Source organism: Sinocyclocheilus rhinocerous, unplaced genomic scaffold (genome assembly GCF_001515625.1).
Source record: "Sinocyclocheilus rhinocerous isolate Xijiao unplaced genomic scaffold, SAMN03320098_v1.1 scaffold869, whole genome shotgun sequence".
In the NCBI taxonomy this organism is placed as follows: domain Eukaryota; kingdom Metazoa; phylum Chordata; class Actinopteri; order Cypriniformes; family Cyprinidae; genus Sinocyclocheilus; species Sinocyclocheilus rhinocerous.
The window spans coordinates 1127159-1149013 of NW_015653483.1; the positions used below are offsets into that span (position 1 = coordinate 1127159).

Below are 21855 nucleotides of genomic sequence, written 5' to 3' on the forward strand. Positions count from 1 at the left end.
ATCAGTGCAGGTTATGTCTTTAGATTTAGCATTTTAGATTTTACATTTAATATAATTTTTTATTTTATTTAGACATGTTTTAATTAAATGAAACATATATATGCAACAGTCTTTCTTCTTGCATACACATCCAAGAGCCTGTTATATGTGCCATATATTTTACCATGTCAGATGTTATCACATGACGGCCCTGCTGTTCAACCTTTGAATCAATCGTGTTAATACTGTCACGTAAAAATTGCCACAGATATCCAGCTTCACTGCTGATCAACACACTGAGCCCATGAGGAGGTTGTCCTACATGTGTGTCGCACAACAGGTGCTGGATTTCGCCATCAGCCCAGAGCCGAGACGAACGCAGAGGCTGCACAAAACAACAAGAGAAGAAAGAGACTGAACACACACAATGGACATTCCCATCACTTCCCCTAAAATACTATCATTTATAATAGGTGCTGCAAATCTTTGTAATACAGTTGTCTCATAATAATTTATTATGACATAAACAACCCCACAGTCTAAATGAACAAAAAACAAAAGCATTGCATTATCAGACTACTGAAGATAATAAAGCAGCTTATTCTAATAAACAGTAGGACCATTTGTCTTGTATCAGATGAGATACATATAATCACAATGTCGTCTACCCTAAGGTGACAACGGCTACCATCTCATTTTGATGTCCATAAATTGTTGTCATGAAATGGATACTGTATGCGTCACATAAGCCAGAGGGGAAGCCAGCCACAGGCACAAACATTTTTCTTCGTAAAAATCCTGTCACTCAGTTTTATGAGTTGACCCGTTCGGAGTGAGAGGAGATTAGCAGGGGTCAGAGGGCGCCGGTACAAGATTCTGACACCCGCGCTGCATTCTGGACACTTGTTAAGAACAGACGTGGGATGCGAGAGAAGCCAGGGAGACGCAAAATAGAAATAACATGTAAGCGGATAGCAAATGACGACTTCGCCCGGTGCCATCCGCTCACATTTTTTTACGATCATTTACGGCCGAGGATTTATGCGGAATGCATTATAAATCCAGTGTAATGTTATATGTGTAATATTAATGATTTTTGTCACAGAATAGCTGAGGAATGGGCAGGCTTACATCACACCTCGGGCAGGATTATTTGCATTTTCTCCTAAATAAAGCAGAGTTACTTCCCGCTACTGTTTTGCATTGTATTTGTCTGCACTGATAAGACATAACGTCAGCATAAGCAACATCTTTTATGGGGATTTAAATGACACAAGCAGATCTGAATTTACTGTTGTTATTGCAGCCTCTCACCTCAAACAGAATAACTTTGGCAGCAAATGTACTGAAATATTGCCCTTCCTTTGTTTGCCAAGCACTTTGCCATGGATGCGTACCCTCTCGCTCCCTCTCTCTGTCACTCATAAAAATCATATTTAGATCCTTATTTCTCCTTCTTAGCATATTTATGAGAGGACCTGGTGGGTATTTTTCCTCCTTTATGACACGATCCAGAGACAAGGAGTTAAGCTCATCGCCCCAAACCAGCGATCAGCCCAGCACTCTAGCATAACTGTCTTTGGCGTTCTCCATCCATTACCCAGACTTAGCGAAGGGCTACTGCTGCTCTATTCCAGCATCCAATCTCTCTTTCTTTTCGCATTAACTATTCAGATCAGCTTGACGCACAGGCGCTCATCTCCATACCCCGAGCCATGTTATTATCTCGTCTCTCGTCTCTTTCGTTGCTGCTGATCGGCCCTTCTGCAATAATGGGCGTTGTGAATTATTCAGGCCTAGTTAGGCGCGGAGCTCACCCTAACGCAAAACTCGCATCATGAAGTCCATCCATCTCCGTGCTGAAATATAGCTGCCAACAGCCTCTCCAAGCCCAGCGTCTTCAATCACACAGTCGCTTCTGTCACACCACGGCAGGCGGCACTTTACTCAACCTCAGACTGGACAAAAGAGCTCCCATCAGGACCCTATAAACATATACTGACACGCATATGGACACATACAGTGTGTTATTTAGGTTCATTTAGTTTAATCTATCATTCCTGCAGCTCAAACAGTAAAGCATAGCGCTAGCAACACTAAGGTCATGGGTTCAAATCCCAAGGACAGAAAATGTATGCCTTGAATGCTACGAAAGTCACTTTGAGCATCTAAAAGCATCTACAAAAATGCATAATATTATTGTAGTATATAATGTACATTTTATTTAAACCCAATATTTAGAGTCTGTTTATGCAGAAATCTTGAAATTATATTTTAAAAAATACCTTAATGCACAAACACACACACATACAAAGAGAACAAACAAAAATAACATCCCTCTTCTCCGAGTCATTTTATTAAATTACAGAAGCCTTTGTAAAGGAGCAGCCACCCGGGATAAACAATGTCAAGAACTTCAGCCTTTAGACACAAGTCTATTTCCTGAAAGCTTTAGGGTTATTAGGCACTCATAATGAAGCTAATTAACAGGCTCAATTATTTTGTACGAAAGCTCATCAAAGAAACAATTGTGAGATGGAAACAGGCAAAACTGTTTTCTAAATCAATGAATGTGTCATTAACATCCAGTAAATTAAGTAATTTATCAGACGCTACAAAACAGGGGCAAGTATTTACACTAGATAGTGTGGACACACATGAACACAAATTATTATAACAAGATCTCAAATGACATAAATAAACCACATTAGGTCTTTAGCGTCTGACTTCCACATAGGAAAGCATAGAAGGTAGAGCAATCTCACACACACACACACCTTTGGGAAACATACTTTTACTTGCCGTTCTTCATGCTACTATTACTGCTCATGCATTGACACAGTGTCCTTCCATTGATCAGATTTGAAACTAATTTGAGTGCAGTGAGGAAATATACATCTACAGCTTTCAGACAGAGAAAAAAAATTACTGATCTCAAGAGAACATCTGAAACTAAATTCCAAGCAAGTTTCACATTTCCATCTTTCAAAACAACATAACACACACAGTCATGTTGTTTGTCTGTTCAAGCTTCTGATATATCTTTACAACTGATCCTGGTATCTGGAGCTTCTTCAACATCAATTCATAATGCCTCCTTAATCCCAAAATGGGAAACTTCACCAAAAAAAAGTTTAGTTATGAAAAATATTAATTGTTCATAAGAAAAATATGCACGATAAACACAAGCATGACACATTTTTTGTGTATTCAGCATATATGATTTTTAAGTTTTATCAGATAAACATTAATGAAATAATCATTTGAAATTAAAACAAGATATCCTTATTAATCATTACATAAGTACCTAGTGATTAATACTAAAGAACAGAATATAAGCATTTAATATGTAATATTTTTCTGTAGCAGATTATTATACACATTATTATTAGTCCTACATGAATTATATTAACACAGTGTGTTTAACATGGACACTAATGTATAACATTTTACTCACCAAATATCTATCAAATTTTCACTCAGAATTGTTGTTGTATATTTCTTTTTTTCACATTTTACAAAAGTCACATCCAAACTATTCAATGTACAAATACATTTTCTCGTTTTATTTGAAAGCACACCTAAAGAAATAAGTACAATTCCAGAATGAATAACATATTTTACTAAAAATATTTTGTAAATTTTTTCACCGAAAATTCCAAAAACAGATTTTTCCAGTATATTGTACATTTTGGCATGAGGGGGTTATATTCACAGATCTTAAAATGTCTGATAAGCACACTGTGTGTTACTTAAAACATGACCAAACCAGAGTTACTTGCGGTTTGGACATATAAAACAAGCAACAATGGCAAAGATAAACCTTGTTCAACTTTGTAGCAATCTTGTGTATGCACATAACCATCTTCGTTCTGGGATCAGCCATGGGAATGTAAGCTCATCCGATTTGCTCCAGCAGGTGGGAACTGCTGGCCTCAGCATTTTCCCCAACCGAGACTCACTTTCTGGGGCACAATCCCTCAAAGCGTGTTCACTGCACCACATGCATACAGACACGCCGACTCTCGCACGCACACAGATTTTGTCCTCCTAAAGAACGCTTTCTCTGGTGTAAAATGTCTCGCTGTCTGTGCTAACCGGCCCACATGGACAGACCACACATACTTAGCACATCAACAGGAACAGAAAGTCGCTCCAGAATTATGCGGTCATCATTTCCACAAGCTGAGCATGACCGGCTCTGAATGTGCCGCAGTCAGATCATATCATGTTCAGTTGACACCTCAGCTCTCAGTGACGAACATATTTCGGAATTTATTGTTCAAAGGTTGTTTTAAGCAACCCTTTTGTCAACTGATATTTCCTACAATTTACTCTCGCCATTGCATCAAACTGCTGACTCGCTTACACGTCTTATACAAATGCAACTTGTATACAAACACAACTGGTGCCATCTTGCATCTCAGTTATTGATTGTAATGAAAATGACTATAGAAGTTCAGAGATATTTCATTTGTAATAATACTGTAATATTGTTTCTTCTTGTTGCTAGTCAGATTGTTTTGCACGTCATGGTTGTGCCATATTTAATTTTTGACAGAAATGAATACGATGTGAGAGATAGAAGTAGCGCATACAATGGATTGTAGCCTACTGTTCTTTAACAACATACCAATTGTTCAGCTGATGAAACATCTTTCTGGAAAAACAAAAAAACCTTTCAGTAGACAAAAACTCCATAAAACTGTTGTTGTGAAAATTACGTGATCTAGACCTTTGCACGGTGTCATTGTAAAGTCTGTTAGTCTATTGTGCACAACTGGTGCCATCTTGCATCTCAGTTATTGATTGTAATGAAAATGACTATAGAAGTTCAGAGATATTTCATTTGTAATAATACTGTAATATTGTTTCTTCTTGTTGCTAGTCAGATTGTTTTGCACGTTATCAGTCATGGTTGTGCCATATTTAATTTTTGACAGAAATGAAAACGACGTGAGAGATAGAAGTAGCGCATACAATGGATTGTAGCCTACTGTTCTTTAACAACATACCAATTGTTCAGCTGATGAAACATCTTTCTGGAAAAACAAAAAAACCTTTCAGTAGACAAAAACTCCATAAAACTGTTGTTGTGAAAATTACGTGATCTAGACCTTTGCACGGTGTCATTGTAAAGTCTGTTAGTCTATTGTGCACAGCCTCGTTTTCATCCGTCTTAAGTTGACCATGGCGTCTACCCTGACTAAGGTCTATTCTAAGCAAAAGCTTTGAGGTAATATACATATAAACATGATAATGCACTGTCAGCACGCAAGTATGCAACTGTTTTTACTTGGTCATTCCTTAATAAATTATATTTAAATGAAACTCTAAACCTGAAAGCATTTGTTTTTTCTCCTGCCAGGCACAAACTGAAAGTCTGATTGCTTAGAAAAGTAACAATAATAGCACATCCTCTTTCAAATAGTGCAAAACTGGGCCTTTTAAACAATGCTCACCTTGTTATTAAAATGTTCAATGGTCCCGGTGGAGCAGATAGAGACTTGTGACGTGGGATATCATTCTCTTTTCCCTCTTGCCCAAATATGCACTGCAAACAGGTGCCGTTAAAACACAAAGCACATAAAATAAGTGCTACAACACACAAATGCACACTTATATCCCTCATTAGCCATTCAAATCCAATGAGAGCAAAGCATCAGGGGTAAACAGGTGACACAAACTGCTGACTGCGTTCTCGTGGATGGTGAACATTGTATTACTCGGCCTGCAATGAGACACAATGTAGCTCTAATTACACCAGCCCAGGACGTTCTGATGGGCTTTATTTAACACAGTTTGATGTTGCGAATTCCAGGTGCACAGTTTAATATATGTATAACTTATTTATTTAGTTGGTTAAATCACCATAACATTAAGACAAATTAGAATAAACTTCTTGAATATTCTGTCCATACGGATGCAGCAGTGCATCCAGTGATGTTACTGTAACTTAAGTGATATCTATTTGTTGGCGGCATCTCTTTCTATGGCTGAAGGGTAATGGATAAGGGTTAATCCATGCATCTTCGTCTGACAGACGCTGGGCTGGTCAAGCAGGCATTACCCGGCCTCATCACTAACATAATGAGCCATTTCCACCTTATGATTTACTTCTTCCTGCCTGCCTCCTTTTCTTCTCTCCTCTCAATCCTTTTTTTCTTTCACAGAGCAAATTATTCCAAAATATGAAAAGTCTCTTCAGAGTCAGCATTTTTCTTGTACAGTAATTTTGAGGCATGTCCAGGGGAGTTCCTCTTTAAATGATGCAGTGTTCTCCTCAGTGGCAGAAACTCTGACTTAGCACTGTGGATTCAGCTGATTAGGGGGAAACCACTGTGGCTAGTGTCATACTATTTACTGTCTCATCTTTATTTCTGTAGCAGTACCCAAGTCCTGTTGGTGCGTGAATGCATGCTGTGCAAATATAGGAGCGCACACAGCAAAGAGGTGTATAACTAACTCAGGGGTAGTTAGTTAGTTAAAGGGATAAGTTCATCCAAAAATTAATATTGCACAGTCATTTACTCACCCTCATGTCCTTCCCTCACAGAAAGACAATGTCATGCTACAAAAACGACAAAAAAGCATATTAAATGAGTCATCTGAAACTATACGATAGTTTTATGTGAGAAACAGATGGAAATTTAGGCTTCACAGTAACTCTCACAAGCCATAATTCCACATATTCAATGGTGAATTAGTAAAAGGACACACAAGACAGAATGGTTCTTCTGATATAAATGTGATTGCAAAGCATTTTGATGCAAATATTAATGTGAAGGTTGGGGCAGGGAAGGATTTCGGCTTCAGAAAACGTAGAATATGGAACACAAATCATATAAACTGCAACAATCCTGTTAAATTTTATAATATAATAATAAGGCTCCATCAAAGGAATATTACAGTAACACTATACCATTCAAAAGTTTGTTATATCATATATCATACACATATATACTTTAACAACATACCAATTGTTCAGCTGATGAAACATCTTTCTGGAAAAACAAAAAAACCTTTCAGTAGACAAAAACTCCATAAAACTGTTGTTGTGAAAATTACGTGATCTAGACCTTTGCACGGTGTCATTGTAAAGTCTGTTAGTCTATTGTGCACAGCCTCGTTTTCATCCGTCTTAAGTTGACCATGGCGTCTACCCTGACTAAGGTCTATTCTAAGCAAAAGCTTTGAGGTAATATACATATAAACATGATAATGCACTGTCAGCACGCAAGTATGCAACTGTTTTTACTTGGTCATTCCTTAATAAATTATATTTAAATGAAACTCTAAACCTGAAAGCATTTGTTTTTTCTCCTGCCAGGCACAAACTGAAAGTCTGATTGCTTAGAAAAGTAACAATAATAGCACATCCTCTTTCAAATAGTGCAAAACTGGGCCTTTTAAACAATGCTCACCTTGTTATTAAAATGTTCAATGGTCCCGGTGGAGCAGATAGAGACTTGTGACGTGGGATATCATTCTCTTTTCCCTCTTGCCCAAATATGCACTGCAAACAGGTGCCGTTAAAACACAAAGCACATAAAATAAGTGCTACAACACACAAATGCACACTTATATCCCTCATTAGCCATTCAAATCCAATGAGAGCAAAGCATCAGGGGTAAACAGGTGACACAAACTGCTGACTGCGTTCTCGTGGATGGTGAACATTGTATTACTCGGCCTGCAATGAGACACAATGTAGCTCTAATTACACCAGCCCAGGACGTTCTGATGGGCTTTATTTAACACAGTTTGATGTTGCGAATTCCAGGTGCACAGTTTAATATATGTATAACTTATTTATTTAGTTGGTTAAATCACCATAACATTAAGACAAATTAGAATAAACTTCTTGAATATTCTGTCCATACGGATGCAGCAGTGCATCCAGTGATGTTACTGTAACTTAAGTGATATCTATTTGTTGGCGGCATCTCTTTCTATGGCTGAAGGGTAATGGATAAGGGTTAATCCATGCATCTTCGTCTGACAGACGCTGGGCTGGTCAAGCAGGCATTACCCGGCCTCATCACTAACATAATGAGCCATTTCCACCTTATGATTTACTTCTTCCTGCCTGCCTCCTTTTCTTCTCTCCTCTCAATCCTTTTTTTCTTTCACAGAGCAAATTATTCCAAAATATGAAAAGTCTCTTCAGAGTCAGCATTTTTCTTGTACAGTAATTTTGAGGCATGTCCAGGGGAGTTCCTCTTTAAATGATGCAGTGTTCTCCTCAGTGGCAGAAACTCTGACTTAGCACTGTGGATTCAGCTGATTAGGGGGAAACCACTGTGGCTAGTGTCATACTATTTACTGTCTCATCTTTATTTCTGTAGCAGTACCCAAGTCCTGTTGGTGCGTGAATGCATGCTGTGCAAATATAGGAGCGCACACAGCAAAGAGGTGTATAACTAACTCAGGGGTAGTTAGGTAGTTAAAGGGATAGTTCATTCAAAAATGTAAATTGCATCGTCATTTACTTACCCTCATGTTGCTTCCTCACGTTATTCTGCAGAAAGCTAAAGGAGAACTTTAGCAAAATGTTCTTGCTTCTCTTTTCCATACAGAATCAATGATTGGAGAAAGACAATGTCAAGCTGCTCATACACATATATATATATATATATATATATATATAATGTGCATTCAGTAAGGATGCATCAAATTGTTGTATTAAAATGAGAGTAAAACATTTATAATGTTACAAAAGATTTCTAAATTTCACAGCTGTTTACACAAAAACTATTAAGCTGCACAACTGTTTTCAACATTGATAATAAAATAATATTAAATAATAATAATAAATGTCCATTGACTACCATCTCAGCATATTAAAATGATTTCTGAAAGATCATGTGACACTGAAGACTGGAGTAATAATTACAACTTTGCCATCCCAGGAATAAATTACATTTTAAATTGTAATAATATTTCACAATATTACTGTTTTTACTGTATTTTAATTAAATAAATGCAGCCTTGTTGAGAATAAGATACACATTAAAAAACATTAAAAAAAAAATCTTACTGACCCCTAACTTGATATGCTAAAACAATAAACAATTAAACAACATAACATGCAACTTAAAACACTATTCTAATACACATAACTGAAAAGAATACAACAGAAACAGAACAGAAATAAAATGTTATCAAATGTGATGCTTTACACCCATGCGTCTTAGAGCGAACTGTATTGTTTTGTTGAATATAATTTTAGATTGACTAAATTGTTTATTTATTTATAGTTAAACTTTAGTTGCAAAAACATAACTTGTATAGTATTTTACTTGCCTCTGTTAAGTCAAATATAAATTTCCACAATATATGGTAAAGTACTTTACAGCTAAAACAATAAACATTTTAACTACAACATTTTAACATTATTTTTCCGTTTAAATTCAGAGGGGGAGAAAGAACATTTTTACACAACTTGTTAGCATCTTAAAAATATGAAATAATACGATCATTTTAAAGTCCACCAAGGTCAATGGAGTTGTTATTTGCATAAACTTCAAAGACTGAAAATGGGCATCAATTTTTTTTTACTGCACAGCACACATGGCCAAGTATGCAGTCCTAAACTCCAGGCTAAGTTTATAGTGTTCTGTGCAGTAGATGAAGTGGCAGTCAGGCAGGCCTGTTTCTCTTCTTCAGTGCTGAACTAAAAGTGAACTCACTCTGCTATCTATAAATACAGCTTTGCAGCCAATCAGCGGTGTGGCTCCGGGGCATCATCTTGCTGCGCTGACTTTCCCATTACGATAATGTGAATCTCTCGCTCAGCCTCATAATACTGGCAAGCGTGGATAAAATACTGTCTCTCCTCTGCTCCACGCCGGCCTGCTCCCGCTCCTGCCACACACACTGAGAGAGTGTCTGAGCATACTAATGAATTTGTGATTCAGGGCCTTGGGACTGGCAGCAGGCACTGTGCAGGTGTTTCCTGTAGGGGGCTCAATATAAAGCTGACATGGTGAGCTCCATGTCGTCACAAGTTGTGTACAGTAGTGGGATATGGGTAATTTTTTACAGTGTATAAGTGCAAGACTCTTTAAGCACTCAAAATGCATCGCAAAATTTATTTTCTTAATCAGTACTTTTTTGTCCTGTTTTTAGTCAAAAAAATACATAAACATCTTTAGAAAAAGATGATTTTACTTGAAAAGAAAACCTGCATAAGTTAAAGATTTAGTTCAGTGTTTCTTTTCTTACTGCACTAGAACGTTTCTTGTTTTAAGCATGTCTCAAATTGTTATATTTTTGCTTAAAACAAGAAACAAATTCTTTATTCAAGATATATAATCTGTAAAAAAAAAATCTTAATATGCAATTTTGCTCAAATTTATCTTAAATGTCTTTAGAACAAGATTAATTTACTTGAAAAATTAAACTTTATAAGATAAAAACTTAATTCTAATTAAAAGACTTAAAAAAGTGTTTAGGCATATATTTTTCTTGTTTAAGGCATAAGCCTCAAATTGATATATTTTTGTTGAAAACAAGAAAAAAAAATCTTGATTTAAGGTATAATCTGAAAACAAAACTAATATGCAATTTTGCTTACAATTATATTAAACAGTCATAGGAAGAACAAGATTAATTTATTTGAAATGCAAAGCTGCATAAGATGATTATTTAATTCAAGACGTTTTTATTCTTCTGATTGGCACAAATGTTGTTATTATTTTTGTTGTTTTAAGCATAAGCCTCAAATTGTTATATTTTTGCTTAAAACAAGGAAAACATGTTCTCTTAAAAACCTTAATATTCAATTTTGCTTAAACTTATCTTGTTTTGAAGATATTTGGAAAATAAGACAAAATAGTACTAAATTATTTTTTTGCAGTGTAAATGAAAGGATGAATGCATTTTTGTTCACTAACAAGTTAGATAACAGTAATCAATCATCTTCATTTCATTTTCCATAGGTAGGTTACATTTTTGCTACATTTACAAGTAGTATAAAACCATCATAACTTATTAAATAAAATATATAATCCTACTTATATTACTTGCATATTCATTTGTACACTCTAGGTCGCTAAAGAAAGACTTTAGAAGTGCAGTTAATCTACCAAAACAAAACAAAACAAAGTTTTCATTTGTCTCCATAATGTCTTCTTGAAATGTGAAAGCCTAAACAAAAATGTCTGTGACAGCAATATAATGATACTGCAACACGTTACCTGGTCACCTGTACTGATCCATTCACTCACACACAGAGAAACCCAGACACACACACTGCTGCAGTAGGGGTGGAGCCGGGGGACTTTTGGTGCATGAACGGAAAACATGAAAAGAGCGTTTTGATGGGGACACTCTGTTTGCCATTTCTAATTTGTAGGCGGGGGACGAGAATGGGGCGATCACAGCGTGATTCATATTAAAAGTCAATTGGCCTTCAAATTCCTCGGGTCCCCCAAAGTCACTACTGGTGAGAAGGAAATGAGTCTTAATGGAGTGGCAGTGCCACAATAAAATATCGGAAATTGAATCGGACCACAAAACTCAATGGTCCAGGTACAGCACCTGAACGACTGACCATTACAGATATGAGATTCTTTCTTTTCAGACCATTTTTTCCTTATCTATTATTTGGCTATACGGATGTCCTCCGATTCTCTAAAAGTCCTTTAGTGTCCACCTTTCCTCTCTCGCCTGAACATCGGAGCACTTAGCAGTAATCTGTTTCGGCCTCACTTTTAATTTCTCGCATGTCTGCCTGCGCTCTGAGTGCTGGGGTAACTGGGTAGGCAATACAAAGCAAAAGGCCATAAAACCCTCCTGCTGTGTGAGATATATTAACTTTAACCTCATGGTAATTACCAAAAACTATTTAAAACCAACTTTTCCATTTAGGCTACTTTCCGCTAGGTTACTCGTGACAACTACCCATGTTTTAAATGGCTATAAACTGACAGGATCAAGAAATCACAATGATTCATAAGCGGGCATGCAGATGATCATGTTACACTTTTCGTTTATATACAGTAACTTTGCTAGTATATTTTAGAGCACTTGTTTTGGAAAATATCAAGACACAGTCTTGGACACATATATGGACTTACTAGGCTTAACATAAAAAAAAAAGCATAGGCAGTCATTTAGGCAGAATTTGCAGTCATTTATTGAAAGGTGTGAGAAACATGCCTAATCTTGACACAAGCACACATTGCCCTCTTCAGGCCTGGCTGTGTAAGATGACCCGGCTCATTTGTCATCCTGGCTGGAGGAAATCCAAACAGCTCAATATCATGTTTAACTAATCAGACAAGAGAATCTATTTAATGACAGCCTTGAGACATGAGATAAATGTTAGCCACGCACTCAGTCAATTCAAACTGCCTGAACACTCAATCAGGATATAATCTACGATTCGGAACTAATAGCAAATATAGTGGCTTATTTTGTAAACACGGTACTCATTTTGTTGAGCTTGTTAAGCCTGCTCATTTTAAGTCTAAAATGACTTTGGCTTCAGCTACATGTGTAAAGATAACTCGCCATCCCTCTGTGCCACCCTGTACTCCCTCCTCCTTCCCTTTCTCTGTATTCATCTCCATGACAGATGCAGAGTGAGGCCTGAGGCTGCAGTTAAGAATATGTGATGCAGAGATTCTTTATTAACATTTCATTCCCATTCCCTCCACGACATAAATTAGATGGGACGTTAAAGGCTGTCAGCTGTGGCGATCTGTCACAGAGTCTTGGCTCCGTCCGTCGGCTGTCCCCTGACTTCTGCGATGTCTGCCACCGCCAAGCCGATGAGCACACAGTCTACATCGTAACTATGCACAGCACTGCCAATGAGACAAACAGCACTGTAGAGCCACAAAATATGAACAAGCTCTAATTCAGCACCTTTTCTGGACCCAGTTTACTGATTTGACCCCCTCACCTGTGTGTAAGTGTGTGTGTGTGTGAAAGCCGTACTCTAGCATGATGTCAGCACTGGTGCGACTCGATTATAAGTGGTATCTGTTCAGCGTGTGCTCATGGCGAGAAATCTGAGATGTGTCTTATGGCCAGCTCAACGCTAATGTATTCATCATTAATCTTATCAGCGCTGCCTTTCCACATCATTTCAGGGCAGTAGCACGATTTTTATCTCTAATTTGATGGTAATGAACCCATCAGCATGGAGTGGTTGATGAATATGATGAAAAATGGCATTCATATTCACTTTGGACAAGCCACATCTTCTTATCTCATTAGAAAAACTGATACTAGAATATCTCTTCATTTATGAAAATGTGCATTAATCGTGGAAGGTCTCTTGGTCAAGACACTTTCAAAATCTAACAAACAATATAAACTATCAGAAAAATGTGTAGTTATTAAGGCATTTGTACTGGGAATTCGCTCTGATGAAAATTCTGCACAATGGCAATTATAGTGCATGATGGGTAGTATATAATTTGTAATGATTTTGATAAATTTAGCTCAAGGGGGTGGCTACAGGTGGGCAATGCCCATCCAAGAAAAACTAAAACTACTAAAAGAAATACAAGACTAGCTATTCAAATACACCTCCCGTGTGCCTGTACCTGTAGTGTGCAGATTTTGAACCATGCCACTAAAACCATGTCACCGTCTACAAACACACTGGACAAATATTTCCAAGATTGAACATTGAACAACGATGCCCCATCCTAGTCAATTTTGGGAGGTTACCTCAAACTTTACTTTGGCAGGACTGCTAGGTGTTTTCGGTGTGGTACCAGCTTAGACTGTGGTTCAGTGTGATGCAGTTTTCTGTCTTGGTAGGAGGACATATTCACAAACCGGGCATCTGTAAATGGTAAACAGCTATTATTAGAGACAATTATTAGTGCATTTATAAAAGACAGTAATTACTGCATTCCAAATTTACACATCAAGTGTTATAGATTCAGATTACAGTGTTCCAGATTGTGTGAGTAAACATCAAAATCCTTTTAAGGCGAGATAATTCACTCAAGAAAACTGGACCTTTTTTCTCGAGCCTGGGCTTGAACAGGACTCGGACTGGATCTTGAAGGGGGACCCTAGAAAAATGAACAATTTCATTTGGAGACCCATGATAAAAGTGTTCTACAATTTTTAAAAAAATACTGAGTGCAGTGGCAACATTCATCAGTCATATTCTAGTGTTGTTTTAGTTAAAATAAAATAAATTATAACTATTAGATGAAAAAAAAAAAAAAAAAATTGAAATGAAATGTTGCCAAAGCTGAAGTACTAAAACTGTAATAAAAATAAATTAAACCTACTGTAATAAATATTATTAATAAACACTATACTTGTATATAAAAATACTAAAACAGCACTGTCATTCATAACGCGCCTGGACAGCTTTTAGTCATGCAACCTCCTCGAAGACCAAAACCTCCTGTAACAGCATGTGTGTATATATATATATCAAAAAATCAAAACAACAAAAGCCTCTTTGTGCGCCACTAACAGTAGCGGGCTCTGGCTAAATGGACGATGAGTTCTGGAAGTCGTACAACGACTGCTCACACACTGCCCATATTAGCGAGTTAACTACTGTATGGTTTGCCTCCCTGCTGGTTCTTGAGTGGCGAGCACTGATGAGCTCTTTGTCGCCTGTGCCTTTCTAAAGAGGAGAGGCAGCCACTTCTGTCGAGTTGACTAGGTGCCAGGCCTTCCAGTTTGGCCCGATCCCTCAAGCATGAGCCTCACATATTCAAGCTGTTTCAACAGCCTGTCAGCTAATGGGATTTGGGAGAGGTACATTAAGCCTGTATGAATCTATGAGGGAGAGCAGGACTCTGGATGCTCATATTGCTGTGCCATATTAAAGGGCTGGAAAAGTGCTTTCCTGCTCCGTGTCTTCCTGTTAAATGTCAGGCCACATATGCTAGGAGAGAAGTAGCAATGGCTCTGATATGTTGCGCTTATGCTGCATTAAACCCACAGAAACCTTGATTCATCCAATCGTCCCTGGGGTTGACAATTTGTTCACCATGTTAGATTGAGTTTCTATGTACCGTCCTAATGTGGGGAGGTCACTGCAGATGATATGTTGGCACACCAGACTGAAATGGTGACTACTGACACAATCACTCCTGATGCAAATTTCCAAAATCATTGAGGAACATATAGTTTCAATGCAGATGGTTAAGCATTAAAATAAAATGGTTTGTTTGTATTTTAGTTTATTGCCATATCATTTTAAAAGGCTATTTCATGGCAGATACAGATAATAAACAAACATTCAATAAAATTCAGATTATAAAAAAATTAAATGAATAAAACTAAAAGAAAAGATAAAAATACAAAATATATAAAAATAATAAAACAAAACATAAAATACAATAAAAAAAATACAAATAATTTATAAAATGGAATGAAACAAATCAAAAAATAAATAAAATAGAATAAAACAAAGCAAAAACTACAATACAAAAAAACCCCAATAAAATACAATAAAACAATTAATAAAATGTATAAAACAATAAAGCAAACTAACAAACCCATAAATAAGTAAATAAATAAATAAACAAACAAACATGTCAATTAGTCAATCATTTACTCACCCTAATGTCGTTTCAAACCTGCAGGACAGAAATGAGATTCCCCATTCACTTTCAAAACATAGACACGGACAGCCAGGATATTGTTCAAAAATTCATCATTTGTGTTCCATGAAAACAACAACAAGAAGTTTAGAACAGCATGCATTATTGCTTTATGTGCTTAGTTCACATACAGTTCTGTCATTTAGAGGTTTGTGAATTGTGTTAGGTGAAAGCCAAGGATATTTATTAATGAACACAATAAAGTAAAGTGCCAAGCAGTGATTTGCTGAAGGATTGTCTGGACAGCTGTATGAGTGGCATAATAAAGGCCATTTCTCCAGCTGGGTATAAAATAAGAAAAATACATCACCCATATTCCACCCAGCAGCACAGCACTGGAAAGGCGCCCACTCCATGCTGCAAATGCAAAGATGGCAGAAGGGTGATAAATTTCAGCAATGCCTTGAGTACTATAGACTAATCCGTGCGAGCAATCACGTGAATAATTGATAAACCAGATAAGATTTAATGTTCCCGGGCCGTCACCGTGGGACCGGGAACCTCTGACACTTTGTCGTGTATGGTGTGTGCGCGTGGGGATGAAGTGTGTGCGTGACTGATGGATCCGTGTTTGGGCGAATGACAGCAGCAGTGCTAAAGTGAGCTGTTTAATTAACCCTACGGCGAGAGGCTTGTCACAAACGCCCATTTCTTCCTGACTGAAACCTCAGCAGATCTAAGGGAAAGGCAGGGATGAAGAGGAGGAGGGGAAAATAGTAATAATGTGGATCCACAGCGCAAGATTGCTTTTTTTATTCTATTTTATGGGTCAGTGAACTGCATTCATTACAGGGACGTGAAGACATTCGGTCGTAAGACTAATGCCTCGTTTCTCCGGTCCGAGAGTAGTTTGTAGATTAATATGTGACACATTAATATGTGACGTCTTAATCAAGGTGGATTTTAAATCATAAATAAACTGGAGGTTTTCATTTAGCGAAAATTATGCGCTCATCGGTTCCTTTTTCCATTAGATCAATTGAATTATAATCAATTAAAACCAAGATTGTTCCTTCAGCTTTGATCTATTCATCTCCTGGCATTTCAATAAAGACCACACTTAGTCAGGCACCAGCAAAGCGTTTGTGATTTTAGCACAGGACAGTGAAGGGGTAGATTAGCTCTGGGAAAGTTCAAGCAGAAACCTTAAATCAAGGTTGAGTTTAACCCCCATTCATCTTGCATATTGATGGCCACATTCCCTCCCTTCTCTTGTCTTCCATAGGGATAATGCATTCTCCAGCCTGGAATTCTATCAGAGCGGTCTGCTTCGTCAGTTAAATCAATAGGCAGCGTATGGCGGCGGGTCAGCAGTCACGTTCTGCACTGCGTCTTCAGGCAGCAGGCTGATGGTTTGAGTGGAGGAAATTTGCTTAAAGCCCACACCAATTAACTTCAGGATGATGAATGCTAGGGGTGGGCAGGGAAGGGCCGAGGGGTTCTGCCTCTTTTTGTGCAAGAGTGTGAGAGTCTCAGCTGCTTTAGTGAAGAATGTGGAGAAGTGGGAGGGGCCACTTTCAAACAGATAAAACGGGGTGCTTTGGGTCTGGGTCAGCCCACCCCCTAATGATTATGTCAATCTGTGTAAGTGAGCCAACACTGGAGCTGTCAGGACATAATCAGTCAAAGCTGGATTTGTAAAAGGCGCTGGGGAGACGCACAAGGCTGGGCACAAGACATCTGCATGGGGAATTGCCCTAATCTGCAGAGAGGAGGCAGCGCAGGGGTCAGACTCTTTTGTTGAGGTTGACAGTCAGCCCTGTTGAAATGAAGTGAGCAGCATGTGTCTCCTCATCACATAGTTCATAAAGAGAGCGTAGATCTGCTGGAGGAGGGATGCCAAACAATAGTGAGAAATCAGCACCAGGTTTTCACAATATGGAGACTATTGATCAAGCCCTTCAAAAGAAAGGAACACTTCATAAAACACTTCACTTCCAGCTATCTTCAAAAGAACAACAATAAAATCACTTAAACACCGAATTATTATTTACGAACCATTAGTTGAACTATTCCTGAACAATTCGAAATCCTTTAAGGAACCATTAAATCTATGACTATACTATATTTGCCTATACTATTAAAAAAACAAATATAAAATAAGAAATGTTTCTTGAATGATTTCTGAGGGATCATGTGACACAGAAGACTGGGTGCTGAAAATTCAGCTTTAATCACAGGAATAAATTACATTTTTAAAATATATTCAAATAGAAATCACTTATTTTAAATTGTAATAATCTTTCACAACGTTACTATTTTTACTGTATTTTAAATCAAATAAATGCACCCTAAGTGAGCATATAAAAAGACTTCAAAACTTTAAACGCTATATGACTGTTAAAAAACACATTTGAAACTTAGCATATAAATGTATATGTAAATGTAAACAATATGTATTTTATATCTATAAAATTTAAACAACCATAAGTAATTTCTCTGATTTACTCTGATTGACAAATCCTACAACAGTAATAATTCTCGGTTTGTGTCAGATGTGACCAATTTTCTCTATCACTGCATTCAGACTGTATGCTCACAAATCAATTAAACAATTATTCAAGTGTATGAAAACACAGAGCATTTTAGTAGAGTTGAGAGAATGCAACTTAATAAAAAATATTCAGCTCCAGATTTTTTTTTCTGAATAAGAACATTTGTTATTCAACATCTAAACCAAAAGCACTCACCTCAACATCTCAAAAACATCTATATATTCTTCTGCATAAACAAAACAACAGCTAAACTACTTGGTTTCTGACCCCACAGATAATACATAATGAAAGGACAAAGCACTTCCTGAGATGCAGACTTGGTAAGTGACAGCTCAAAGAGTTTCTGAGAAGCTGGAGTGGAGACAAGAACATTTAAAGTGTCACATGGCTGTGAGGAAGATGAACATCATCATGGGGAGCAACAGCTGCTACACTTTGAACAGTCAGGGACCAGATGTCACCCAAATACCACAATCTATTCACTATACTGAGCACAACTATAAAGGGGGGTATGTTTATATGTTCATGACTGAACAGCTCGCATCTTTTAAGGTGTGCTACAGCAATACAGAATGTAAATATTACATATTAAATTACAGCCAGCGGACCAGAGAAGTCCAAACCTTAGTCCTCATGCAAACTTTCCTCCACTAATTAGTTTTCTTGCAGAAATGCTCAAATAGCACCCACAGTTATCACTGCTTAATTGAAATAAGAAACCCTTCACATAAGGATATAAACATCTGTGCATCCAAATACAATCAGTGGTAGCGTGTTTTGGTGACAGTTGTTGACACCCAAATTCCCAAGACATTTAGACAAAGTACTTCAGAAACACAGCTGTTCAGTTTTCAGCATAAAACAATACCTTAAATGTACTATTACTCAGGAGAGGTGTGTATAATTATGATATTGCAATGATTACATGACAATGCTACATCTTAAATTATGCATTAGTGTCTGTGCTTTTACATTAGATAGTCTTCAAAAATGACAAGAATATTTCTTCTAATACAGTATAAGAACCAAAGCTGATTATTGTGTCACCATTTTAAACATCCTAATTTCAACATAAAACAATTGCTTTGTGTCGTTTAAATGACCATAATTGTAGAACAAGACATGTAAAGAAAAGCCTAAGATGTTCAGAATCATCCTCATGTTTTAAAGGACTAAAAAGTCCCATGATGCTTCCTCCGTTTCCACACTGCAAGAGCTCCCGCTGTGACAACAGCATGTGATATCTCATTTAAGATCATTTACATGGAGACATCGTTCACTCCCCCTTTAGACAAAGCTTATCCATCGTTATAAATCAGCTCAACGTCAGACAAAAAAGCACAGGTCAGCAGTTTCTTCCATTTAGTCTCTCTCTCTTCCCTTCAACAATCTGCCTTCAGCTCTTTAATATGTTTTTTTTTTCTGCAAAGATAAGTCTGCCCTCTATTTAACAAGCTTTGCAGCTACCTTTGGTATAGACTTTTTCATAAAATGAGAAAATTCATCTAATCAATCCCTTTTAGTATGTTATCTGTTTCTCCTGACAACTTAAGTCCCTATTGATTTGCCATTACTATGTTGGATAATCTCTTGTCAGGGGAACATTATAAAAATTAAGCCATTTTCAGTCTTCATATACCTTACAGACAGGGTCGATTCTCTTTATTTGTTTTATATATATATATATATATATAAATACACAGACACTGAGCTGCTTAGTACAATTCACCTAATAAATCACATTCTGCTGATGTATATACAGACTGATTATTGTGTTTGTGTAACTCAACTACTAAAGCATGTGGTTAAAAACAACATGGTTATGGGTTCTTCAGTGAACATATCACGATAAAATACACTGTTTAAATACACTCCAAGTTGCTTCAGATAAAATCATCCATTGAAAGTATCAATACTAATCTCTTATTTTGGTATGGTGTGTGCATAGGCTAAAAAAAGTTTTCAAACTTCAAAATCCTTAGGGTTGTCGCATTTAACAATTTCAGTTAGAATATTTTTAACTTACAATATTATATAAACGCAATGATTTAATACGCTGCTATGGAACTACATTAATTGTGAAAATGTTTCTCTTTTTTTGTTAGCTTCATACAAACAAAGATCATTTTAGTTTTTAGGTGCACGCATATACAACATTACTCTAATAGAGAGCAGAAAAGTATATGCTGTCAAATTAATATAAGTTCAATATTTCCATATAATATTAATATAATTTGCCTTCAGTACAGTCACAATATAACACCATTTATTTATTCTGTATATCATTGCTAATCTATATTTTCACACTATATAAATGGGTGTTTATACTAAATACATAGATACCTTTAAATTAGGAAGGGTATCATTATATGGCCTAAAACATGAATATGCATGCAAAAAATGTAATATATTTTCCTTGTAGTTTTACCAATTTTTCCTCTGTGGTGATATATTTATTAATACAATAATATGTAATAATATTAATAATTAATTGCATTATAAAAATGCTATTTATTTATTAAAAATATTGAACCATGATGTATACACATGTATCTCTTCACTGGCAGGAAACTTGTAAAAGTGTAGCATCCTATCCTGTGGTCAAGCCACACTATGTAATGTAGTTTCAAACGTACACACACATACACACCTGCATTAATATGGAGCATGTGTAGCGGCCTGACCCCCAACAACAGTTCCTCTCCTCTGTGTGTGGGTGCCTGGGGCTTCTTCTTCGGCCCCGAGGAGCCCCTTCATTAATCGGCCTCGTTTTGGGGGAGGTACTTAATGCACACACACGACAATCGGCGGGGCTGTAATTGCATTGTCAGGGGCCAAAAAACAAGCCTGCTCCTCCAAACAGACATCTGGCAAGGAGGCAGAGAAAGCCATGTTGTTAGGAGAGGGAGAGCGAGGCAAGACAAATAAAATTACTGCTTGGGTTGTGAGATCGGTGGGAGCCCAGCCTGCCTAATCTCACCAATGGGAGAGCACGCCTGTTGTAACCCAATTACAGGAGCATAAGCAATTTGTTAGACACTTCACATAATGTAACAATTTCCCAATAAACTCTGACTTGTAATAACATTGCTGAGTGAGTGCATAAATTCTAAACGAACTTAGGAGGGTTGGATGCAGCAGCTGCGGGCAGAGAGTTAGCAGCATCAGCAAGATCTCTCACATTTACACTCCGACCTGCTTCCAGTCTTCGTGCTGTTCAGATAGAATGAGGATAACTGGATTGGGTATCCACATCCTCAGCTTTTCAGCTGCATACTCACAGTAAAAGACAGGGTCTCTGAGAAGTTTTGTATTCACACCCGATCAGCCAATCAAGTGCCATTCCAAATAGTACTGCAGGGAGTGTAATGCAGTAGGAATAAAACTGTACTGATTAGGGAAAATGTGTAAATAGAGTAAATGTTACCCATCAGACATTACACACAACCTTAGTACTACATGAAGACTGGCTAAACTAAATATAGTGTAAAGGGGTTGAGGGACAACATTGTTTTAATTCAGCTTAATTGACCTCAAGAGCGGTTACTTGACAGTTGTGCATGGTTAAAGAACACAAAATACCTTAAAATGCCATTTATGACGATGGGGTTACAACGGTTGGAGTTTTGCTTACTACACTACAATATTTTTAACTAAATGTAACTAAATAAAGGGCATAATATGACAAATAATATGATAAATATAAATGTAAGTATATATAATTAAATATATATAAATACACATTATATATATATATATATATATATATATATATATATATA

At 37.0% G+C, this 21855-nt stretch overlaps 1 long non-coding RNA gene across 1 annotated transcript in view; it reads right to left on the reverse strand.

The window, feature by feature from the left end:
* Positions 1-12108: 12108 nt before the first annotated feature.
* Positions 12109-21855, reverse strand: part of LOC107716292 (uncharacterized) — a 21227-nt gene continuing 11480 nt past the window's right edge. The window contains exons 2-7 of the long non-coding RNA XR_001637188.1: positions 20724-20940; positions 15889-15935; positions 15537-15554; positions 13966-14021; positions 13669-13786; positions 12109-12794 (exon numbers count right to left, since the gene is read on the reverse strand). This is a non-coding gene — a long non-coding RNA (uncharacterized LOC107716292). The remainder of the gene's footprint in view (positions 12795-13668; positions 13787-13965; positions 14022-15536; positions 15555-15888; positions 15936-20723; positions 20941-21855) is intronic.